The sequence below is a fragment of the Aotus nancymaae genome, unplaced genomic scaffold (assembly GCF_030222135.1).
Source record: "Aotus nancymaae isolate 86718 unplaced genomic scaffold, 86718_ANA_hifiasm-v0.15.2.pri h1tg000092l, whole genome shotgun sequence".
Lineage (NCBI taxonomy): Eukaryota > Metazoa > Chordata > Mammalia > Primates > Aotidae > Aotus > Aotus nancymaae.
Window position 1 is genome coordinate 10,921,495 of NW_026988507.1, and position 26,000 is coordinate 10,947,494.

At 51.1% G+C, this 26,000-nt stretch overlaps 1 protein-coding gene and 1 pseudogene across 9 annotated transcripts in view; both read right to left on the reverse strand.

Annotated features, from left to right (window-relative positions):
• Positions 1 to 26,000, reverse strand: part of LOC105710149 (low-density lipoprotein receptor-related protein 6-like) — a 123,342-nt gene that overhangs the window by 40,394 nt on the left and 56,948 nt on the right. For 3 of the 9 annotated variants that reach the window (XR_010339958.1, XR_010339960.1, XR_010339959.1), the window contains 2 exons: positions 25,012 to 25,167; positions 22,620 to 22,706 (listed from right to left, as the gene is read on the reverse strand). The exons of 1 other annotated variant lie outside the window; for it this stretch is intronic. The gene's annotated coding sequence lies outside the window, so the exon portion shown is untranslated. Of the gene's footprint in view, positions 1 to 16,298; positions 16,687 to 20,462; positions 20,711 to 22,619; positions 22,707 to 24,292; positions 25,168 to 26,000 lie in introns of those variants that run through there. 5 more of the 9 variants (XM_064369855.1, XM_064369860.1, XM_064369858.1 and 2 more) reach the window with 5 other exon arrangements.
• On the reverse strand, positions 21,541 to 22,589 carry LOC135271824 (uncharacterized; annotated as a pseudogene).

The window sequence follows — 26,000 nt, forward strand, 5'->3', positions numbered from 1 at the left end:
GAGACTCAGTCTCAAAAAAAAAAAAAAAGAAAGAAAGAAAGAAAAGACAAGACAAAACCATAAACAGGTTATGATCTGACTTGACAGCAACTTGATATCAACCCATATTTTGGGGTCTAGAACAAATATTTCCCATTCCTTTCTGTCCGCATGCCCCGCTCTTGCTCTTTTCAATCTCACTTCACCTAGTAAAAATGTTTACTTTTTAATTTTTTAATTTATTTTGAGACCAAGTCTCTCTCTGTCACCCAGGCTGGAGTGCAGAGGTGCAATCTCGGTTCTCTGCAACCTCCGCCTCCCAGCTTCAAGTGATTCTTGTGCCTCAGCCTCTCACGTGGCTGGGATTACAGGCACTCACCATGCCCGGCTAATTTTCATAATTTTAGTAGAGATAGGTTTTCACCATGTTGACCAGGCTGGTTTTGAACTCCTGGACTCAAGTGATCCACTGTACTCCAGCCTGAGTGACAGAGCCAGAAAAAAATAAAAATAAACTTCAAAAAAAGGCGTAAATCTCAAGCTTCCTTTGATATTGGGGAAAGGGGAACAAGAAGAGAGCTGAGGTGAGGAGGCAACTGGTCACCACAGACATCTGGGTGTTGGCGGGAATCTGGGTTTTGGTGGGAGTCTGAGGAGGCTGCCAAACTTTTTTTTCTTTTGAGATGGAGTTTTGCTCTTGCTGCCAAAGGCTGGAGTGCAATGGTGGCACAATCTCAGCCCACTGCAACTTCTACTTCCCAGGTTCTAGTGATTGTCCTCCCTCAGCCTCCCGAGTAGCTGGGATTACAGGCTCCCACCACCACACCAAGCTAATTTTTGTACTTTTACTAGAGACACGGTTTCACCCTGTTGCCAGGGTGGTCTCGAATTCCTGACCTCAGGTGATCCACCCACCTCGGCCTCCAAGTGCTGGGATTTCAGGCTGGTGCTGCCTGGCGGAAGGCTGCTCAACTTCTTTATCCTTGGTCAGGTCACAAAGGTCCTCTGCATCTTTAACACAACCTTGTTTTTTTGTTTGTTTGCTTTTGAGACAGAGTCTCACTCTGTCACCAGACTGGAGTGCAGTGGTGGCAGGATCTCAGGTCACTGCCACCTCCGTCTCCCAGGTTCAAGTGATTCTCCTGCCACAGCCACCCAAGTAGCTGTGACTACAGGTGCACACCACCATGCCCAGCTAATTTTTGTATTTTTAGTAGAGATAGGGTTTCATCATCTTGGCCTGTATGGTCTCATGATCCACCTGCCTCAGTCTCCCAGAGTGCTGGGATTACAGGCGTGAGCTGGGACAGGGAAGAGAGGGATGCGGAGACCATGAAGATGCTTTTGGACAATGGTCTGAGGTTGGGACAGTGGCAGGAGACACCATTGACCCCAGGACACCACTGACCCCAGGAGATCCAGACACTATTGACCCTGGATCTCCAGGACAAGAGACCAGTCTGGCAGTTACATGTGCTTTCCTTTAAACCGGCTGGCAGTTGGGCATGACCGATGACATCAGAGATTCCAACTGTCCTGATTGGACAGCACTCCGTGGGCGCTCAGAAACCCAGGTCCACAACAGCAGTTTCTCAGAGCTGTTCTCCACTCCCAACTTCTCCCCAGCCTTGAGAAGAGATAACGTACTTTTACTGGTACTAATAGAGTGTGGAAGAAGGCTTTGGACAGAAGAGGCACCAGCTTCCGTGGGAGGGAACAGAGTTTGGGAGACGTTATGGCTGGGTGTCAACCGCAGCCCCAGCTTGAGGAGAGGAGCCCCCAGACTAGCACCTCGGGGTACTCCCTCCTGGAGGTGATAGACGATGAAGTGCCGGGACCATCAGGTGAGGGGACTGGGGGAAGAAGAGATGGGAGGGGATCGACTAAGAAGGAGGAAGGGGGCCGGGCGCAGTGGCTCACACCTGTAATACCAACATTATGGGAAGATGAGGTGGGTGGATCACCTGAGGTCAGGAGTCAGAGATAAGCCTGGCCAATATGGTGAAACCTTGTCTCTACTAAAATACAAACTATTAGCTGGGTGGTGGTAGTGCGTGCCTGTAATCCCAGCTACTTAGGAGGCTGAGGCAGGAGAATCGCTTGAACCGGGGATGGGGAGGTTGCAGTGAGCGGAGATCATGCCACTGTGCCACTGTACTCCAGCCTGGGTAAAAGAGCAAGACTTCATCTCAAAACAAACCAACAACAACAACAAAAAAACAAAAAAAAAACAAAAAAAAAACAAAAACGGCATGAATATAGAGGCCAGGTGTGGAGGCCTGTAATCCCAGCATTTTGGGAGGCCAAACTGGGAGGATCATGTGAGCCCATTAGTCTGAGGCCAGCCTGGGCAACATGGGGAAACCCTGCCTCTACCAAAAACAAAACAAAACAAAACTCAGCTGGGCATGGGGGCATGCACCTGTGGTCCCAGCTACTCGGGAGGCTTAGGCAGGAGGATCACTTGACTCTGAGAGGCAGAAGTTGCAGTGACCTTTGATCACACCACTGTACTCCAGCCTGAGTGACAGAGCCAGAAAAAAATAAAAATAAACTTCAAAAAAAGGCGTAAATCTCAAGCTTCCTTTGATATTGGGGAAAGGGGAACAAGAAGAGAGCTGAGGTGAGGAGGCAACTGGTCACCACAGACATCTGGGTGTTGGCGGGAATCTGGGTTTTGGTGGGAGTCTGAGGAGGCTGCCAAACTTTTTTTTCTTTTGAGATGGAGTTTTGCTCTTGCTGCCAAAGGCTGGAGTGCAATGGTGGCACAATCTCAGCCCACTGCAACTTCTACTTCCCAGGTTCTAGTGATTGTCCTCCCTCAGCCTCCCGAGTAGCTGGGATTACAGGCTCCCACCACCACACCAAGCTAATTTTTGTACTTTTACTAGAGACACGGTTTCACCCTGTTGCCAGGGTGGTCTCGAATTCCTGACCTCAGGTGATCCACCCACCTCGGCCTCCAAGTGCTGGGATTTCAGGCTGGTGCTGCCTGGCGGAAGGCTGCTCAACTTCTTTATCCTTGGTCAGGTCACAAAGGTCCTCTGCATCTTTAACACAACCTTGTTTTTTTGTTTGTTTGCTTTTGAGACAGAGTCTCACTCTGTCACCAGACTGGAGTGCAGTGGTGGCAGGATCTCAGGTCACTGCCACCTCCGTCTCCCAGGTTCAAGTGATTCTCCTGCCACAGCCACCCAAGTAGCTGTGACTACAGGCGCACGCCACCATGCCCAGCTAATTTTTGTATTTTTAGTAGAGATAGGGTTTCATCATCTTGGCCTGTATGGTCTCATGATCCACCTGCCTCAGTCTCCCAGAGTGCTGGGATTACAGGCGTGAGCTGGGACAGGGAAGAGAGGGATGCGGAGACCATGAAGATGCTTTTGGACAATGGTCTGAGGTTGGGACAGTGGCAGGAGACACCATTGACCCCAGGACACCACTGACCCCAGGAGATCCAGACACTATTGACCCTGGATCTCCAGGACAAGAGACCAGTCTGGCAGTTACATGTGCTTTCCTTTAAACCGGCTGGCAGTTGGGCATGACCGATGACATCAGAGATTCCAACTGTCCTGATTGGACAGCACTCCGTGGGCGCTCAGAAACCCAGGTCCACAACAGCAGTTTCTCAGAGCTGTTCTCCACTCCCAACTTCTCCCCAGCCTTGAGAAGAGATAACATACTTTTACTGGTACTAATAGAGTGTGGAAGAAGGCTTTGGACAGAAGAGGCACCAGCTTCCGTGGGAGGGAACAGAGTTTGGGAGACGTTATGGCTGGGTGTCAACCGCAGCCCCAGCTTGAGGAGAGGAGCCCCCAGACTAGCACCTCGGGGTACTCCCTCCTGGAGGTGATAGACGATGAAGTGCCGGGACCATCAGGTGAGGGGACTGGGGGAAGAAGAGATGGGAGGGGATCGACTAAGAAGGAGGAAGGGGGCCGGGCGCAGTGGCTCACACCTGTAATACCAACATTATGGGAAGATGAGGTGGGTGGATCACCTGAGGTCAGGAGTCAGAGATAAGCCTGGCCAATATGGTGAAACCTTGTCTCTACTAAAATACAAACTATTAGCTGGGTGGTGGTAGTGCGTGCCTGTAATCCCAGCTACTTAGGAGGCTGAGGCAGGAGAATCGCTTGAACCGGGGATGGGGAGGTTGCAGTGAGCGGAGATCATGCCACTGTGCCACTGTACTCCAGCCTGGGTAAAAGAGCAAGACTTCATCTCAAAACAAACCAACAACAACAACAACAAAACAAAAAAAAAAACAAAAAAAAAACAAAAACGGCATGAATATAGAGGCCAGGTGTGGAGGCCTGTAATCCCAGCATTTTGGGAGGCCAAACTGGGAGGATCATGTGAGCCCATTAGTCTGAGGCCAGCCTGGGCAACATGGGGAAACCCTGCCTCTACCAAAAACAAAACAAAACAAAACTCAGCTGGGCATGGGGGCATGCACCTGTGGTCCCAGCTACTCGGGAGGCTTAGGCAGGAGGATCACTTGACTCTGAGAGGCAGAAGTTGCAGTGACCTTTGATCACACCACTGTACTCCAGCCTGAGTGACAGAGCCAGAAAAAAATAAAAATAAACTTCAAAAAAAGGCGTAAATCTCAAGCTTCCTTTGATATTGGGGAAAGGGGAACAAGAAGAGAGCTGAGGTGAGGAGGCAACTGGTCACCACAGACATCTGGGTGTTGGCGGGAATCTGGGTTTTGGTGGGAGTCTGAGGAGGCTGCCAAACTTTTTTTTCTTTTGAGATGGAGTTTTGCTCTTGCTGCCAAAGGCTGGAGTGCAATGGTGGCACAATCTCAGCCCACTGCAACTTCTACTTCCCAGGTTCTAGTGATTGTCCTCCCTCAGCCTCCCGAGTAGCTGGGATTACAGGCTCCCACCACCACACCAAGCTAATTTTTGTACTTTTACTAGAGACACGGTTTCACCCTGTTGCCAGGGTGGTCTCGAATTCCTGACCTCAGGTGATCCACCCACCTCGGCCTCCAAGTGCTGGGATTTCAGGCTGGTGCTGCCTGGCGGAAGGCTGCTCAACTTCTTTATCCTTGGTCAGGTCACAAAGGTCCTCTGCATCTTTAACACAACCTTGTTTTTTTGTTTGTTTGCTTTTGAGACAGAGTCTCACTCTGTCACCAGACTGGAGTGCAGTGGTGGCAGGATCTCAGGTCACTGCCACCTCCGTCTCCCAGGTTCAAGTGATTCTCCTGCCACAGCCACCCAAGTAGCTGTGACTACAGGTGCACACCACCATGCCCAGCTAATTTTTGTATTTTTAGTAGAGATAGGGTTTCATCATCTTGGCCTGTATGGTCTCATGATCCACCTGCCTCAGTCTCCCAGAGTGCTGGGATTACAGGCGTGAGCTGGGACAGGGAAGAGAGGGATGCGGAGACCATGAAGATGCTTTTGGACAATGGTCTGAGGTTGGGACAGTGGCAGGAGACACCATTGACCCCAGGACACCACTGACCCCAGGAGATCCAGACACTATTGACCCTGGATCTCCAGGACAAGAGACCAGTCTGGCAGTTACATGTGCTTTCCTTTAAACCGGCTGGCAGTTGGGCATGACCGATGACATCAGAGATTCCAACTGTCCTGATTGGACAGCACTCCGTGGGCGCTCAGAAACCCAGGTCCACAACAGCAGTTTCTCAGAGCTGTTCTCCACTCCCAACTTCTCCCCAGCCTTGAGAAGAGATAACGTACTTTTACTGGTACTAATAGAGTGTGGAAGAAGGCTTTGGACAGAAGAGGCACCAGCTTCCGTGGGAGGGAACAGAGTTTGGGAGACGTTATGGCTGGGTGTCAACCGCAGCCCCAGCTTGAGGAGAGGAGCCCCCAGACTAGCACCTCGGGGTACTCCCTCCTGGAGGTGATAGACGATGAAGTGCCGGGACCATCAGGTGAGGGGACTGGGGGAAGAAGAGATGGGAGGGGATCGACTAAGAAGGAGGAAGGGGGCCGGGCGCAGTGGCTCACACCTGTAATACCAACATTATGGGAAGATGAGGTGGGTGGATCACCTGAGGTCAGGAGTCAGAGATAAGCCTGGCCAATATGGTGAAACCTTGTCTCTACTAAAATACAAACTATTAGCTGGGTGGTGGTAGTGCGTGCCTGTAATCCCAGCTACTTAGGAGGCTGAGGCAGGAGAATCGCTTGAACCGGGGATGGGGAGGTTGCAGTGAGCGGAGATCATGCCACTGTGCCACTGTACTCCAGCCTGGGTAAAAGAGCAAGACTTCATCTCAAAACAAACCAACAACAACAACAAAAAAACAAAAAAAAAACAAAAAAAAAACAAAAACGGCATGAATATAGAGGCCAGGTGTGGAGGCCTGTAATCCCAGCATTTTGGGAGGCCAAACTGGGAGGATCATGTGAGCCCATTAGTCTGAGGCCAGCCTGGGCAACATGGGGAAACCCTGCCTCTACCAAAAACAAAACAAAACAAAACTCAGCTGGGCATGGGGGCATGCACCTGTGGTCCCAGCTACTCGGGAGGCTTAGGCAGGAGGATCACTTGACTCTGAGAGGCAGAAGTTGCAGTGACCTTTGATCACACCACTGTACTCCAGCCTGAGTGACAGAGCCAGAAAAAAATAAAAATAAACTTCAAAAAAAGGCGTAAATCTCAAGCTTCCTTTGATATTGGGGAAAGGGGAACAAGAAGAGAGCTGAGGTGAGGAGGCAACTGGTCACCACAGACATCTGGGTGTTGGCGGGAATCTGGGTTTTGGTGGGAGTCTGAGGAGGCTGCCAAACTTTTTTTTCTTTTGAGATGGAGTTTTGCTCTTGCTGCCAAAGGCTGGAGTGCAATGGTGGCACAATCTCAGCCCACTGCAACTTCTACTTCCCAGGTTCTAGTGATTGTCCTCCCTCAGCCTCCCGAGTAGCTGGGATTACAGGCTCCCACCACCACACCAAGCTAATTTTTGTACTTTTACTAGAGACACGGTTTCACCCTGTTGCCAGGGTGGTCTCGAATTCCTGACCTCAGGTGATCCACCCACCTCGGCCTCCAAGTGCTGGGATTTCAGGCTGGTGCTGCCTGGCGGAAGGCTGCTCAACTTCTTTATCCTTGGTCAGGTCACAAAGGTCCTCTGCATCTTTAACACAACCTTGTTTTTTTGTTTGTTTGCTTTTGAGACAGAGTCTCACTCTGTCACCAGACTGGAGTGCAGTGGTGGCAGGATCTCAGGTCACTGCCACCTCCGTCTCCCAGGTTCAAGTGATTCTCCTGCCACAGCCACCCAAGTAGCTGTGACTACAGGCGCACGCCACCATGCCCAGCTAATTTTTGTATTTTTAGTAGAGATAGGGTTTCATCATCTTGGCCTGTATGGTCTCATGATCCACCTGCCTCAGTCTCCCAGAGTGCTGGGATTACAGGCGTGAGCTGGGACAGGGAAGAGAGGGATGCGGAGACCATGAAGATGCTTTTGGACAATGGTCTGAGGTTGGGACAGTGGCAGGAGACACCATTGACCCCAGGACACCACTGACCCCAGGAGATCCAGACACTATTGACCCTGGATCTCCAGGACAAGAGACCAGTCTGGCAGTTACATGTGCTTTCCTTTAAACCGGCTGGCAGTTGGGCATGACCGATGACATCAGAGATTCCAACTGTCCTGATTGGACAGCACTCCGTGGGCGCTCAGAAACCCAGGTCCACAACAGCAGTTTCTCAGAGCTGTTCTCCACTCCCAACTTCTCCCCAGCCTTGAGAAGAGATAACGTACTTTTACTGGTACTAATAGAGTGTGGAAGAAGGCTTTGGACAGAAGAGGCACCAGCTTCCGTGGGAGGGAACAGAGTTTGGGAGACGTTATGGCTGGGTGTCAACCGCAGCCCCAGCTTGAGGAGAGGAGCCCCCAGACTAGCACCTCGGGGTACTCCCTCCTGGAGGTGATAGACGATGAAGTGCCGGGACCATCAGGTGAGGGGACTGGGGGAAGAAGAGATGGGAGGGGATCGACTAAGAAGGAGGAAGGGGGCCGGGCGCAGTGGCTCACACCTGTAATACCAACATTATGGGAAGATGAGGTGGGTGGATCACCTGAGGTCAGGAGTCAGAGATAAGCCTGGCCAATATGGTGAAACCTTGTCTCTACTAAAATACAAACTATTAGCTGGGTGGTGGTAGTGCGTGCCTGTAATCCCAGCTACTTAGGAGGCTGAGGCAGGAGAATCGCTTGAACCGGGGATGGGGAGGTTGCAGTGAGCGGAGATCATGCCACTGTGCCACTGTACTCCAGCCTGGGTAAAAGAGCAAGACTTCATCTCAAAACAAACCAACAACAACAACAAAAAAACAAAAAAAAAACAAAAAAAAAACAAAAACGGCATGAATATAGAGGCCAGGTGTGGAGGCCTGTAATCCCAGCATTTTGGGAGGCCAAACTGGGAGGATCATGTGAGCCCATTAGTCTGAGGCCAGCCTGGGCAACATGGGGAAACCCTGCCTCTACCAAAAACAAAACAAAACAAAACTCAGCTGGGCATGGGGGCATGCACCTGTGGTCCCAGCTACTCGGGAGGCTTAGGCAGGAGGATCACTTGACTCTGAGAGGCAGAAGTTGCAGTGACCTTTGATCACACCACTGTACTCCAGCCTGAGTGACAGAGCCAGAAAAAAATAAAAATAAACTTCAAAAAAAGGCGTAAATCTCAAGCTTCCTTTGATATTGGGGAAAGGGGAACAAGAAGAGAGCTGAGGTGAGGAGGCAACTGGTCACCACAGACATCTGGGTGTTGGCGGGAATCTGGGTTTTGGTGGGAGTCTGAGGAGGCTGCCAAACTTTTTTTTCTTTTGAGATGGAGTTTTGCTCTTGCTGCCAAAGGCTGGAGTGCAATGGTGGCACAATCTCAGCCCACTGCAACTTCTACTTCCCAGGTTCTAGTGATTGTCCTCCCTCAGCCTCCCGAGTAGCTGGGATTACAGGCTCCCACCACCACACCAAGCTAATTTTTGTACTTTTACTAGAGACACGGTTTCACCCTGTTGCCAGGGTGGTCTCGAATTCCTGACCTCAGGTGATCCACCCACCTCGGCCTCCAAGTGCTGGGATTTCAGGCTGGTGCTGCCTGGCGGAAGGCTGCTCAACTTCTTTATCCTTGGTCAGGTCACAAAGGTCCTCTGCATCTTTAACACAACCTTGTTTTTTTGTTTGTTTGCTTTTGAGACAGAGTCTCACTCTGTCACCAGACTGGAGTGCAGTGGTGGCAGGATCTCAGGTCACTGCCACCTCCGTCTCCCAGGTTCAAGTGATTCTCCTGCCACAGCCACCCAAGTAGCTGTGACTACAGGCGCACGCCACCATGCCCAGCTAATTTTTGTATTTTTAGTAGAGATAGGGTTTCATCATCTTGGCCTGTATGGTCTCATGATCCACCTGCCTCAGTCTCCCAGAGTGCTGGGATTACAGGCGTGAGCTGGGACAGGGAAGAGAGGGATGCGGAGACCATGAAGATGCTTTTGGACAATGGTCTGAGGTTGGGACAGTGGCAGGAGACACCATTGACCCCAGGACACCACTGACCCCAGGAGATCCAGACACTATTGACCCTGGATCTCCAGGACAAGAGACCAGTCTGGCAGTTACATGTGCTTTCCTTTAAACCGGCTGGCAGTTGGGCATGACCGATGACATCAGAGATTCCAACTGTCCTGATTGGACAGCACTCCGTGGGCGCTCAGAAACCCAGGTCCACAACAGCAGTTTCTCAGAGCTGTTCTCCACTCCCAACTTCTCCCCAGCCTTGAGAAGAGATAACGTACTTTTACTGGTACTAATAGAGTGTGGAAGAAGGCTTTGGACAGAAGAGGCACCAGCTTCCGTGGGAGGGAACAGAGTTTGGGAGACGTTATGGCTGGGTGTCAACCGCAGCCCCAGCTTGAGGAGAGGAGCCCCCAGACTAGCACCTCGGGGTACTCCCTCCTGGAGGTGATAGACGATGAAGTGCCGGGACCATCAGGTGAGGGGACTGGGGGAAGAAGAGATGGGAGGGGATCGACTAAGAAGGAGGAAGGGGGCCGGGCGCAGTGGCTCACACCTGTAATACCAACATTATGGGAAGATGAGGTGGGTGGATCACCTGAGGTCAGGAGTCAGAGATAAGCCTGGCCAATATGGTGAAACCTTGTCTCTACTAAAATACAAACTATTAGCTGGGTGGTGGTAGTGCGTGCCTGTAATCCCAGCTACTTAGGAGGCTGAGGCAGGAGAATCGCTTGAACCGGGGATGGGGAGGTTGCAGTGAGCGGAGATCATGCCACTGTGCCACTGTACTCCAGCCTGGGTAAAAGAGCAAGACTTCATCTCAAAACAAACCAACAACAACAACAACAACAAAAAAAAAACAAAAAAAAACAAAAACGGCATGAATATAGAGGCCAGGTGTGGAGGCCTGTAATCCCAGCATTTTGGGAGGCCAAACTGGGAGGATCATGTGAGCCCATTAGTCTGAGGCCAGCCTGGGCAACATGGGGAAACCCTGCCTCTACCAAAAACAAAACAAAACAAAACTCAGCTGGGCATGGGGGCATGCACCTGTGGTCCCAGCTACTCGGGAGGCTTAGGCAGGAGGATCACTTGACTCTGAGAGGCAGAAGTTGCAGTGACCTTTGATCACACCACTGTACTCCAGCCTGAGTGACAGAGCCAGAAAAAAATAAAAATAAACTTCAAAAAAAGGCGTAAATCTCAAGCTTCCTTTGATATTGGGGAAAGGGGAACAAGAAGAGAGCTGAGGTGAGGAGGCAACTGGTCACCACAGACATCTGGGTGTTGGCGGGAATCTGGGTTTTGGTGGGAGTCTGAGGAGGCTGCCAAACTTTTTTTTCTTTTTTTTTTTTTTGAGATGGAGTTTTGCTCTTGCTGCCAAAGGCTGGAGTGCAATGGTGGCACAATCTCAGCCCACTGCAACTTCTACTTCCCAGGTTCTAGTGATTGTCCTCCCTCAGCCTCCCGAGTAGCTGGGATTACAGGCTCCCACCACCACACCAAGCTAATTTTTGTACTTTTACTAGAGACACGGTTTCACCCTGTTGCCAGGGTGGTCTCGAATTCCTGACGTCAGGTGATCCACCCACCTCGGCCTCCAAGTGCTGGGATTTCAGGCTGGTGCTGCCTGGCGGAAGGCTGCTCAACTTCTTTATCCTTGGTCAGGTCACAAAGGTCCTCTGCATCTTTAACACAACCTTGTTTTTTTGTTTGTTTGCTTTTGAGACAGAGTCTCACTCTGTCACCAGACTGGAGTGCAGTGGTGGCAGGATCTCAGGTCACTGCCACCTCCGTCTCCCAGGTTCAAGTGATTCTCCTGCCACAGCCACCCAAGTAGCTGTGACTACAGGCGCACGCCACCATGCCCAGCTAATTTTTGTATTTTTAGTAGAGATAGGGTTTCATCATCTTGGCCTGTATGGTCTCATGATCCACCTGCCTCAGTCTCCCAGAGTGCTGGGATTACAGGCGTGAGCTGGGACAGGGAAGAGAGGGATGCGGAGACCATGAAGATGCTTTTGGACAATGGTCTGAGGTTGGGACAGTGGCAGGAGACACCATTGACCCCAGGACACCACTGACCCCAGGAGATCCAGACACTATTGACCCTGGATCTCCAGGACAAGAGACCAGTCTGGCAGTTACATGTGCTTTCCTTTAAACCGGCTGGCAGTTGGGCATGACCGATGACATCAGAGATTCCAACTGTCCTGATTGGACAGCACTCCGTGGGCGCTCAGAAACCCAGGTCCACAACAGCAGTTTCTCAGAGCTGTTCTCCACTCCCAACTTCTCCCCAGCCTTGAGAAGAGATAACGTACTTTTACTGGTACTAATAGAGTGTGGAAGAAGGCTTTGGACAGAAGAGGCACCAGCTTCCGTGGGAGGGAACAGAGTTTGGGAGACGTTATGGCTGGGTGTCAACCGCAGCCCCAGCTTGAGGAGAGGAGCCCCCAGACTAGCACCTCGGGGTACTCCCTCCTGGAGGTGATAGACGATGAAGTGCCGGGACCATCAGGTGAGGGGACTGGGGGAAGAAGAGATGGGAGGGGATCGACTAAGAAGGAGGAAGGGGGCCGGGCGCAGTGGCTCACACCTGTAATACCAACATTATGGGAAGATGAGGTGGGTGGATCACCTGAGGTCAGGAGTCAGAGATAAGCCTGGCCAATATGGTGAAACCTTGTCTCTACTAAAATACAAACTATTAGCTGGGTGGTGGTAGTGCGTGCCTGTAATCCCAGCTACTTAGGAGGCTGAGGCAGGAGAATCGCTTGAACCGGGGATGGGGAGGTTGCAGTGAGCGGAGATCATGCCACTGTGCCACTGTACTCCAGCCTGGGTAAAAGAGCAAGACTTCATCTCAAAACAAACCAACAACAACAACAACAAAAAAAAAAAAACAAAAAAAAACAAAAACGGCATGAATATAGAGGCCAGGTGTGGAGGCCTGTAATCCCAGCATTTTGGGAGGCCAAACTGGGAGGATCATGTGAGCCCATTAGTCTGAGGCCAGCCTGGGCAACATGGGGAAACCCTGCCTCTACCAAAAACAAAACAAAACAAAACTCAGCTGGGCATGGGGGCATGCACCTGTGGTCCCAGCTACTCGGGAGGCTTAGGCAGGAGGATCACTTGACTCTGAGAGGCAGAAGTTGCAGTGACCTTTGATCACACCACTGTACTCCAGCCTGAGTGACAGAGCCAGAAAAAAATAAAAATAAACTTCAAAAAAAGGCGTAAATCTCAAGCTTCCTTTGATATTGGGGAAAGGGGAACAAGAAGAGAGCTGAGGTGAGGAGGCAACTGGTCACCACAGACATCTGGGTGTTGGCGGGAATCTGGGTTTTGGTGGGAGTCTGAGGAGGCTGCCAAACTTTTTTTTCTTTTGAGATGGAGTTTTGCTCTTGCTGCCAAAGGCTGGAGTGCAATGGTGGCACAATCTCAGCCCACTGCAACTTCTACTTCCCAGGTTCTAGTGATTGTCCTCCCTCAGCCTCCCGAGTAGCTGGGATTACAGGCTCCCACCACCACACCAAGCTAATTTTTGTACTTTTACTAGAGACACGGTTTCACCCTGTTGCCAGGGTGGTCTCGAATTCCTGACGTCAGGTGATCCACCCACCTCGGCCTCCAAGTGCTGGGATTTCAGGCTGGTGCTGCCTGGCGGAAGGCTGCTCAACTTCTTTATCCTTGGTCAGGTCACAAAGGTCCTCTGCATCTTTAACACAACCTTGTTTTTTTGTTTGTTTGCTTTTGAGACAGAGTCTCACTCTGTCACCAGACTGGAGTGCAGTGGTGGCAGGATCTCAGGTCACTGCCACCTCCGTCTCCCAGGTTCAAGTGATTCTCCTGCCACAGCCACCCAAGTAGCTGTGACTACAGGCGCACGCCACCATGCCCAGCTAATTTTTGTATTTTTAGTAGAGATAGGGTTTCATCATCTTGGCCTGTATGGTCTCATGATCCACCTGCCTCAGTCTCCCAGAGTGCTGGGATTACAGGCGTGAGCTGGGACAGGGAAGAGAGGGATGCGGAGACCATGAAGATGCTTTTGGACAATGGTCTGAGGTTGGGACAGTGGCAGGAGACACCATTGACCCCAGGACACCACTGACCCCAGGAGATCCAGACACTATTGACCCTGGATCTCCAGGACAAGAGACCAGTCTGGCAGTTACATGTGCTTTCCTTTAAACCGGCTGGCAGTTGGGCATGACCGATGACATCAGAGATTCCAACTGTCCTGATTGGACAGCACTCCGTGGGCGCTCAGAAACCCAGGTCCACAACAGCAGTTTCTCAGAGCTGTTCTCCACTCCCAACTTCTCCCCAGCCTTGAGAAGAGATAACGTACTTTTACTGGTACTAATAGAGTGTGGAAGAAGGCTTTGGACAGAAGAGGCACCAGCTTCCGTGGGAGGGAACAGAGTTTGGGAGACGTTATGGCTGGGTGTCAACCGCAGCCCCAGCTTGAGGAGAGGAGCCCCCAGACTAGCACCTCGGGGTACTCCCTCCTGGAGGTGATAGACGATGAAGTGCCGGGACCATCAGGTGAGGGGACTGGGGGAAGAAGAGATGGGAGGGGATCGACTAAGAAGGAGGAAGGGGGCCGGGCGCAGTGGCTCACACCTGTAATACCAACATTATGGGAAGATGAGGTGGGTGGATCACCTGAGGTCAGGAGTCAGAGATAAGCCTGGCCAATATGGTGAAACCTTGTCTCTACTAAAATACAAACTATTAGCTGGGTGGTGGTAGTGTGTGCCTGTAATCCCAGCTACTTGGGAGGCTGAGGTATGAGAATCGCTTGAGCCTGGGAGGCTGAGGTTGCAGTGAGCCAAGATCACGCCAATGCACTCCAGTTTGAGTGAAAGACTGAGATCCTGTTTCAAAAAAAAGAAGGCCCCACAAGTCAGGAAGAAGCTCCTGGGGAGGGTGTGTGGGAAGAAAGGGATTCAGGCCGGGTGCGGTGGCTCACACCTGTAATCCCAGCATGCTGGGAGGCTGAGGTAGGTGGATCACTTAAAAACAGGAGTTTGAGACAGCCTGGCCAACATATTGAAACCCCGTCTCTATAAAAAGTACAAAAATGATCTAGGTGTTATGGTGGGCACCTGTAAGCCCAGCTACTTGGGAGGCTGAGGCAGGAGAATCACTGGAACCCAGGAGATGGAGGTTGCAGTGAGCTGAGATGGCACCACTACACTCCAGCTTGGGTGACAAAGCAAGCTTTTGTCTTAAAAAAAAAAAAAAAAAAATGAGGGACTCAGCCAGGGACCAGGGAAGGAAATGAGGAAGCGTTCTGGGGAGAGATGGAAGAATGGGGAGGAGGAGAGGCACATGGGGTTCAGCAAGGGAAAAGCCAACAGTCTGCGGGGCTGGGGATGATGGAGAGTGGTTTGGGGTTTTGGGTCGGGGTCTAAGGTGATCAATTGCAGAAGCATTACATGGTGGCCTGCTTTCCCTACTCAGCCCCTTGGGTAGATCCCAGCACCCCAAGTAAGTTCCTTTGCTGGAACAGGAAGTGGGAGTGGTCGGACCAATCTGAGGAGACGCCCAAGGAGGAGACAGAGAAGGAGCGTGCGCCTGAGCCTGAGGAGACCTGGGTTGTGGACACCGTGTCTAGTCTCAAGATGAAACTGAAGCGCTGGCGAGTATCACCCGTGCTCCCTGAGCACTACATGGCCTTCAACATGCTGCTTGGTAGGAGGACACCCCAGAAAGCACCTCTAATCCTGTTCTTTTAAAAAAGAGTTAACTTCACATAACCATGCTTTCCCAATGGGAAATGCACCCCAGTGGGTGAGCTCTCCATGTGCGAGGACTCAGAGGATCCAAAGCATCCCTCCTGAGGGACACTTGGGAGGCCAGAGACAATTAGACTAGACTTGATAAAGGTCAGTGATAGGGATAAGAAAGCTTGCTTTCAGGCCAGGCGTGGTGGCTCATGCCGGAGATCCCAGCACATTGGGAGGCTGAGGCAAGAACATCACTTGAACTCAGGACTTTGAGGCTGCAGTGACCTATGACTGCACCACTGCACTCCAGCCTGGGTGACAGAGCAAAACCCTGTCTCAGAAGAACAACAAAGGCCAGGCACGGTAGCTCATGCCTGTAATCCCAGCAGTTTGGGAGGCCAAGGTGGTAGATCACCTGAGGTCAGGAGTTGGAGACCAGCCTGACTAACATGGTGAAACCCTGTCTCTACTCAACATAAAAAATTAGACAGGTGTGGTGGCCCAGACCTGTAATCTCAGCTACTCAGGAGGTTGAGGCAGGAGAATCACTTGAAGCAGGGAGGCAGAGGTTGCAAGTGAGCCGAGATGGAGCCACTGCATTCCAGCCTGGGCGATAAAGTGAGACTCCGTCTCCTAAAAATAAAAATAAACAAAAATAAAATAAAAACAAAATAAAAAAACACAGAAAGCAGTTTCAGCTGTACCCTCTGAAACTTAATGTCTCTTGCTGACTTTATTTGCTTTTTAGAGACACACTCTTGCCCTATCACCCAGGCTGGACCGCAATGGTGTGATCTTGGTACACTACAACCTCTGCCTCCTGGATGTAAGCGATTATCCTGCCTCAGCTTCCTGAGTAGCTGGGATTACAGACCAGGATCACACCATGCTGGCTAATTTTTTATGTTTTTAGTAGAGACGAGGTTTCACTGTGGTAGCCAGGATGGCCTTGAACTCCTGATCTCATGCTCACCTTGGCTTCCCAAAGTGCTTGGAATACAGGCATGAGCCACCATGCCCACCCCCTATGTTTTTCTTCAAACTGGCTGCCAGGTTGGAATAACCAGTGACATGAGAAATTCCAGTCTTCCTGATTGGACTGAACTTTGTTGGCGCTCGGGAGCTCAGGTGAACGACAGCATCTTCTCAGAGCTGTTCTTGGCTCCCAACTGCTCCCCAGCCTTGAAAATACAGAATGCACTCTTCTGGGTCCTAGTCGAGTCTGGAAGAAGGCTTTGGACAGAACAGGGAGCAGTTTCCGTGGGACGGAACAGAGTTTGGGAGAGATCATGGCTGGATGTCAACTGCAGCCCCAGGTTGAGCTGAGGAGGCCCCAGCCTAGCACTTTGGGGTACTCCCTCCTGGAGGTGGTGGATGATGAAGTGCCAGGACCATCAGGTGAAGGGACTGGAGGAAGAAGAGATGGGAGAGGATTGACTACGAAGAAGGAAGGGGGTTGGGTGCAGTGGCTCACACCTGTAATCCCAGCACTTTGGGAGGCCAAGGCGGGTGGATCACACAAGGCCGAGTTTGACACCAGCCCGGCCAACATGGTAAATTCCTGTCTCTACAAAAAATACAAAAATGAGCTGGGAATTGTGGTGGGCACCTGTAATCCCAGATACCTGGGTAGCTGAGGCAGGAGAATCACTAGAACCTGGGAAATGGAGTTTGCAGCAAGCCAAGATGGCAACACCTCACTCCAGCGTGGGCGACAGAGAAAGACTGTCTCAGAAAAAAAAAAAGGAGTCAGAGATCCAGGGACTATGGAAGGAAATGAGGCATTCTGAGGACAGAAAGATGGAAGGATGGGGAGGAGAAGGAGAGGCACATGGGGTTCAGCAAGGGAGAAGGATGGAAAAATGGCTTACAGAAGCCAACAGTCTGCGGGGCTGGGGAGGACGGAGAGTGGTTTAGGGTTTTGGGTCGGGATCTAAGATGATCCATTGCAGAAGCATTACATGGTGGCCTGCTTTCTTTACTCATCTCCTTGGGTAGATTCCAGCCCACCTAATTTCTTTTGTTGGCAAAAGAAGAGGGACTGGTCAGACGAATCTGAGGAGGAGCTGGAGGAGGGGACAGAGAAGGAGCGCGCCCCTGAGCCTGAGGAGACCTGGGTTGTGGACACCGTGTCTAGCCTCAAGATGAAACTGAAGCGCCGGCGAGTATCACCCATGCTCCCTGAGAACTACGAGGGCTTCAACACGCTGCTTGGTAGGAGGACACCCCAGAAAGCACCTCCAATCCTGTTCTTTTAAAAAAGAGTTAACTTCACATAACCATGCTTTCCCAATGGGAAATGCACCCCAGTGGGTGAGCTCTCCATGTGCGAGGACTCAGAGGATCCAAAGCATCCCTCCTGAGGGACACTTGGGAGGCCAGAGACAATTAGATTAGACTTGATAAAGGTCAGTGATAGGGACAAGAAAGTTTGCTTTCAGGCCAGGCGTGGTGGCTCATGCCTGAGATCCCAGCACATTGGGAGGCTGAGGCAAGAACATCACTTGAACTCAGGACTTTGAGGCTGCAGTGAGCTATGACTGCACCACTGCACTCCAGCCTGGGTGACAGAGCAAAACCCTGTCTCAGAAGAAAAACCAAGGCCAGGTGCAGAAGCTCACACCTGTAATTCCAGCACTTTGGGAGGCCAAGGTGGGTAGATTATCTGAGGTCAGGAGTTCGAGACCAGCCTGACTACCATGGTGAAACCCCATCTCTACTGAAAATACAAAATTAGATGGGCATGGTGGTGTATTCCTATGATCCCAGCTACTCAGGAGGCTGAGACAAGAGAATGGCTTGAACCCAGGAGGCAGAGCTTGCAAGTGAGCCGAGATCATGCCACTGCATTCCATCCTGAGCGGCAGAGTGAGAGTCTGTCTCCAAAAAATAAATAACAATAAAAGAAAGAAAAACAAAATCAAAAAAACAAAAAAAGCGGTTTAGCTGTCCTGTCTGAAACTTAATGTCCCTTGCTGACTTTTCTCATTTATTTATTTATTCATTTGAGAAGGAGCCTGCCCTATTGCCCAGGCTGGAGTGCAATGCCGCAATCTCGGCTCAGTGCAACCTCTGACTCCCAGGTGGAAGCGATTCTCCTGCCTCAGCCTCTCAAATGGCTGAGATTACAGGCCAGCACCACCACACCTGGCTAATTTTTTGTATTTTTAGGAGAGATGAGGTTTCACCGTGTTAGCCAGCATGGTCTCCAACTCCTTAACTCATGATCTGCCCGCCTCGGCTTCACAAAGTGCTGGGATGATAGGTGTGAGCCACCGTGCCTCACTTCTATGTTTTTCTTCAAACTGTTGGCCAGGTTGGAATGACCAAAGACATCTGCAGTTCAAACCTTCCTCATCGGAAGCACCGAACTCCGTGGGTGCTTGGGAGCTCAGGTGGACAACAGCATCTTCTCAGAGCTGTTCTCCATGCCCGACTTCTCCCCAGCCTTGAGACTAGAGAACGCACTCCTCTGGGTCCTAGTACAGTCTGGATGAAGGCTTTGGACAGAACAGGGACCAGGATTCATGGGAGGGAACAGAGTCTGGGAGAGATCATGGCCAGCTGTCAATCTCAGCCCCAGGTTGAGGAGAGGAGCCTCCCAGCCTAGCACCTCAGGGTACTCCTCCCGGAGGTGGTGGACAATGAAGTGCCAGGACAATCAGGCGAGGGGACTGGAGGAAGGAGAGATGGGAGAGGAGTGACCAAGAAGAAGAGAGGGGGCCAGGCACGGTGGTTTATGCCTGGAATCCCAGCATTTTGGGAGGTCATGGCAGTTGGATTGAGCCTGCCAAAATGGTGAAACCCTGTCTCTACTAAAATAACAAAAATTACCCAGGCAGTAGTAGTGCATGCCTGTAATCCCAGCTACTTGGAAGGATTAGGCAGGAGAATTCTTGAGCCTGGGAAGCAGAGGTTACGGTGAGCTCAGATAGAGTCACTGCACTCCAGTCTGGTTGAGAGAGTGAGACCCTGTCTCAAAAAAAAAAAAGGAAGAAAGAGAGAAAGAAAGAAAGACCCAGAAGTCAGGAAGGAACATCTGAGGGAGTGTGTGGGGGAAGAAAGGAGGGACTAGGGCCGGGTGCAGTGGCTCACACCTGTCCCCCCAGGACTTTGGGAGACCAAGGCAGGAGGATCACTTGAGGCCAGGAGTATGAGACCAGCCTGGCCCACATGGTAAAACCCTGTCTCTACTAAAAGTACAAAAATGAGCCGAGTGTTATGGTGGGCACCTGTAATCCCAGTTACTTGGGAGGTTGAGGCAAGAGAATCACTGGAACCCAGGAGACAGATGTTGCAGTGAGCTGAGATTGCACTACAACAATCAGCAATCCAGCCTGGGTGGCAAAGCAAGACAGTCTCAAAAAAAAAAAGGTGGGGCTCAGAGAGCCAGGGACCAGAGAAGGAAATGAGGAAGTGTTCTGAGGACAGACAGATGGAAGAATGGGGAGGAGGAGGAGAGGCACATGGGGTTCAGCAAGGGAAAAGCCAACAGTCTGCGGGGCTGGGGAGGATGGAGAGTGCTTTGGGGTTTTGGGTCAGGGTCTGAGGTGATCAATTGCAGAAGCATTACACGGTGGCCTGCTTTCTTTACTCATTTCCTTGGGAAGGTCCCAGTTCGCCTTGGCTCCTCTGCCGTAAAAGGAAGAGGGAGTGGTCAGACAAATCTGAGGAGGAGCCCGAGGAGGAGCCAGAGGAGCGCACCCCTGAGCCTGAGGAGACCTGGGTGCTGGAGACGCTTCAGGGGCTCAAGATGAAACTCAGGCGACTGTCACCCGTGCTCCCTGAACACCATGAGGCTTTCAACAGGCTGCTTGGTAGGACACCCCAGAGAGCACCTCCAATCCTGTTCTTTTAAAAAAGAGGAAACTTCCCATAACCATACTTTTCCCATGGGAAATATATGCTTCCCCAGTGGGTGAGCGCTCCATGTGGGAGGACTCAGAGGTGATCACTCATGAGGGACTTAGGAGGCCATAGGCAATTCAGCTAGACTTGATCAAGGTCTGCAATTGGGATAAGAAAGCTTGGTTTCAGGCCAGGTGCATGGCTCATGCCTGAGATCCCAGGAGGTTGAAAGGCTGAGGCAAGATGACCGCTTGAACTCAGGGCTTTGAGGCTGCAGTGAGCTATGACTGCAACACTGCACTCCAGCCTGGGTGACAGAGCAAAACCCTGTCAATGAAGGAAAACAAGTCCAGGCGCAGTAGTTCATGTCTGTCATGCCAGCATTTTGGGAGGCCGAGGCAGGTGGATCTATTGAGGTCAGGAGTTTGAGGAGGTCAGGAGTTCAGCCTGACCAACATAGCCAAACCTCGTGTCTCCTAAAAATACAAAACTCAGCCTGGTGTGGTGGCACATACCTGTAATCCCAGCTATCCAGGAGGCTGAGACAGGAGAATCGCTTGAACCCTGGAGGTGGGGGTTGCAGTGAGCCAATATCACACCACTGAACTCCATCCTTAGTGACAGAGCGAGACGCCATATGAAATAAAGAAATAAAAAAATAAAGAAAAACAAAATCAAAAAACAAAGAAAGCATTTCCATTTGTGCCCTCAGAAACGTAATGTCTCTTGCTGACTATTCTGAACCTAACTATCTCCATGCCTAGAGGGGGATACCAAGGCCATGGTCACAACCTGATGTGACTGTCTCATGAGAAAATGAAGGGAATCACTTTATGACTCTGCAGTGGTCCCTGCGTGTCTGCGGGGAGGGCATCCTGACTTCTTCTCAGCTCTCCATCCAGTAGATTCTCACACCCAGGGCCTCCTTCAGCCTCTTCTCAGGGTAGTCTCAGAGCAGGAGCCTCTCTCCCTTGCCCAGTGAAAGTCATTCTCTCCTCTTCCATCCACCTCACCCGCAGCCACCATCCTGAGACTTTCCCCAGGGAGGCGCAGTTCTCCTGGCTGCCCTGTTTCTCCCATGAAAACTTCTTTCCGTTTCTCACGCTAACATCTGCTCTCTAAACACAGAGGATCCTGTCGTGAAAAGATTCCTGGCCTGGGACAAAGATCTGAGGGCATCTGACAAGGTAAGATCGTTCCCCACAAAACTGTGTTCCTGTTGCAACACACAGCCTGGGGGAGGGCACAGCTTCCACACCCACAGTTCCCCTCCCCTCTCCTCCACCAGCTCCCACCTGACGCTCCACAGTCTTATTTTATTCTGAGACAGAGTTTTGCTCTGTTGTCCAGGCTGGAGGGCAGTGTCCCAATCTTGGCTCCATGCAGCCTCCCCCTCCAGGGTTCAAGCGATTCTCCTGCCTCAGCCTCCCAAGTATCTGGGATTGCAGGCATGCACCACCATGCTTGGCTAATTTTTGTGTTTTTTGTAGAGGCAGGGTTTTGCCATGTTGGCCACGCTGGTCTTGAACACCTGACCGCAGGTGATCCACCTGCCTTGGCCTCCCAAAGTGCTGTTACTATAGTCATGAGCCACTGTGCCCAGCCAGCTCCCACGGTCTTGAGTCTTGGCACCAACCCAGGTGTTTTTTTTGTGTTTTGTGTTTTTTGTTTTTTTTTTTTTTGAGACAGAGTCTAGCTCTGCTCCCTAGGATAAAGTACAGTGGCCTCTAATTCCTGGGTTCAAGCAATTCTCCTGCCTCAGCCTCCTGAGTAGCTAGAACTACAGGCACATGCCACCATGCTTGACTAATTTTTGTAATTTTTGGAGAAAGAGGGTCTCGCTATGTTGCTCAGGTTGTTCTCGAATTTGGGCTCATTTGATCCTCCTGTCTCGGCCTCTCACAGTACTGGGGTCACAGGCTTGAGCCTCCACTCCCAGCTATTCTTGGTTTTTTTATGATTTGTCAGCATCTCCCTCGGGACTCTGCTGGTTTCTTGCAGACTGAGTGAGTGGCCCCTGCCTCTCCTGGCGGTCCTTAGGGATCTGAGCCCTGGGCCACAGTCTGGCCACAGCCCTGAAGCTCCCGGCCCCTCTACTCTCTGCTCTTTGGGACAGTTCTCTGTCTAGCACACACAAGACCCTCCTGACACCAGCAAACCTAGACACACTCCCTGCAAAGGTCCCATCAGAGCTCAGCTTCCTGGGAACTTCACTGACATCCCTTCCTCCAGCTTTTCAGATTTGCATTTGACCTTCTAATACCTCTCCACCTCACTATTTCCCAATGAGCACAGTCACCCCAACGCTGAGGTCCCTTCTCTGATGGGCAACCCCTCCCCTGCCCCCATTCACCCATCTGCACAATCTTCCTCTTCCAAGATGTGACCTCTCCCTCTCTGTGTTCCTTTCTCTCCATCAGTACCTGCTGGCCATGGTCATAGCGTATTTTGGCCGTGCGCGCCTCTCCTCCTGGCAGTACCAACGCATTCATTTCTTCCTGGCTCTGTGAGTGCTTTGCTTCCTCCTATCTGTCAATATCCAACACCCTGGGACAGCAGGGCAAGTCAGATTCCAACCTCTCATTTATTCTTTATTTGTCCTCTTTACTCTGTGTATAAACAAGATAGGATTATACAATGGCGTTCTTAGATGTTCTTCCTAAAAACAAACTCAGGCCAGGTGCGGTAGCTCACGCCTGTAATTCTAGCACTTTGGGAGGCCAAGGCAGGCAGATCACCTGAAGTCAGGAGTTCGAGACCAGCCTGGCCAACATGGTGAAACCTCGCTTATACTAAAAATACAAAAATTCACCAAATGTGGTGGCATGTGCCTGTAATCCCAGCTACTCAGGAGGCTAAGGCAGGAGAATCGCTTGAACCTGGGGGGCAAAGGTTGCAATGAGTCAAGATAATGCCATTGCACTCCAGCCTGGGTGACAGAGCAAGACTATGTCTCAAAAAAAAAAAAAAAAAAATTAGCTGTACCTGGTGGTGTAAACCTGTAATCCCAGCTACTTAGGAGGATGAGGCAAGAGAACCACTTGAACCAAGGAGGCAGAGGTTGCAGTATGCTACGATTAATTAAGCCACTGAACTCCACCCTCAGTGAAAAAGCAAGATGTTTTCTCAAAACAAAACCAAACTCAAACGCCAGTTTAAAAATAAAAGAATAAAACCAAAGGAAACATCCACCCCTCCTAAGGTGAGAGGAAAAGGAGCAGACACGACGCTTCCCCCAGCAACAGCCACTTCTGGTTCTTCTGTCTCTCTCCTTCCCACATCAACTCCAAATGCAATGGTTCATTGTCCTCCTCTGGGTTCCCATGACAGAGGCCACAGTTCAGGACCCCCCACTTCACTCCAATCCACTGCCAAATGCTCCCTGCTGGGGCCTCCTGGAGCCTCTCCCCAAGCCAGGGGGCTTCCTAGTGCAGCCTGAACATCTCTCCAAAGCACAGGTCTGACCCCTCACTGCCCACTTGAACAGCTTCCTTAGCTGATGTCTTTTGAAATCGAGGCCAGGTCCACAGTGCCAATTCCACCCTCTCTACAATCTCTCTGCAGCCAAACCGGCTCGCCATCCTGGTGTCTCCTGGCTTGGTTCCACCGCTCCTTCCAAATGCCCACCACTCAACTTTGCATCTGTGTTTTCTGTCTGGGGTCCTGCACACGTGTGGTTCTGAAGGGAAGCACCCATTCCTTGATGCCAGTTCACCCCACAGCCTCTGTGATGCCTTCCCTCATCTTCCCACCTCTGCACGCCCATAGCATGCCAGTGACATCCTATTATGATGTGACATTGGGATGAGGTTATTTGCCCTGATTTCTCCCAGTCCCATTAGACTAGATGCCTACAGAAGGCAGGATCTTGGAAAAATATCAATGTATTCTATTTCTTTTATTTTTTTTGTGACAAAGACTTGCTCTGTCCCCTAAGCTGGAGTGCAGTGGTGAGATCATAGCTCACTACAGCCTCCATCTCTTGGGCTCAAGTCATCCTCCCACCTCAGCCTCCTGATTAGCTTAGACTATAGGGCTGTGCCATCACACCTGGACAATTACTTACATATTTATTCAATTTTATTTATATTTTTAATTTTTTTTTTTTTTTTTTGAGATGGAGCCTTGCTCTGTCAACCAGGCTGGAGTGCAATGGCACCAACTCGGTTTACTGCAACCTCTGCCTCTTGGGTTCAAGCGATTCTCTTGCCTCAGCTTTCTCAGTAGCTGGGACTACAAGCCCATGCCACCAGGTCCGGCTAATGTTTTCTATTTTTAGTACAGACGGTGTTTCGCTGTGTTAACCAGGACGGTCTCAATCACCTGAACTGGTGATCCACCTGCCTCAGCCTCCCAAATTGCTAGGATTACAGGCATGAGCCACCATGCCCATCCTATTTGTTTTTTTATTTTGAGACAGAGTCTCGCTCTGTCTCCCAGGCTAGAATGCAGCGGACCTATCTCGGCTCACTACAACCTCTGCCTCCTGGGTTCATGTAATTCTTGTGCCTCAGCCTCTGGAGTAGCTTGGACTAAGCTGTGTGCCACCACACTAGGGGATTTTCATATTTTTAGTAGAGATGGGGTTTCACCATGTTAAACAGGTTGGTCTCAAACTCCTGGCCTCAAGTCATCCACCCACTTCAGCCTCCCAGAGCGCTGGGATTCCAGGCCTAAGCCTCCACTCTCAGCGACCAGTTTGCTTTTTGTCTCCATCCCGAAGGTGTGAGGGGCACCCTTGAGCAGGCATCTATCCAGCAGGGCCCTCCTGAAAAAGGCATGGTTCTCTGCAGGGTGGGTGCCAGTCCTGAGCTGAGGAGGGTCCCCCACCTTCCTCTCTGGGAAGCTGACCTCAGCCGGAGGTCTCTCCTGGTGCTGCCCCTGAGCAGCAGCATGATTTCTGCCCCCAGCTACCTGGCCAATGACATGGAGGAGGATGACGAGGGCCCCAAACAAGCCATCTTCTACTTCCTGTATGGGAACAACCGCTCCCAGCGACTCTTATTCCAGAAGCTTCGGTTCCAATTCTTCCGTTCTATGCGCTGCAGGGCTTGGGTTTCCCTGGAGGAGCTGGAGGAGGTGGGTGGGGTGTGGGGAGGTGGAGGAGGTGGGGAGGAATCAGGTGATTGGAGGCTGGATGAGGGGATGGAGGGGTACCCTGGGGAGTCCCTGCTTCTCAAGGGGTGTTTGTTTTTGCAGATCCAGGCTTATGACCCAGAGCACTGGGTGTGGGCACGAAATCGTGCCCTCCTTTCCTAGAGCTCCAGGGACCGTGGAGGCCTGAGGTCATCGGCCTGAGGGAAGGTATGCCTGTGTCCTCAGGAGTCAAGGCAGAATATTGTGTCTATTTAGGAACCCAATTGCTTGATCCGGCTTCAAGCCTGGGCAACTTGGCGAGATCCACTCTCCACAAAAATTCACAAATTAGCTGGGCGATGTAGGAGGCATCTCTATTCCCAACTACTCGGGAGGCTGAGGAGAGAGGATTACTGGAGCCTGGGACACTGGGGCTGTAGGGAGTCCTGATCCTGCCACTGTACTCCAGCCTGGTCAACACAGCGAGACCCTGTCTCAAAATTCATCAGAAATACTGAGGTCGGGGAGGTTCATTAGGATTGACACCCTTGGATTACCTATTTGGGTTGAGGATTCAGTGAAGATTTGGTTTACATCTTGTGCATCTAACCATGTTGAGGACTCAGCATGAGACATAAACATTAGGAAGTAGGATTATGGATTAGGCTCTGCGACACATGGTTTGTGATGTTGTCACATTAGAAACGTATCTAGCATGGTTACCAGTTTAGATCTTAAGTGACACGAAAGGCCCCACATGTGATGAAGTGTAAAGCCACATTGTCTGAGGGTGCTCTACTCCCTGGGCAGACCTACGCAAAGTCCTG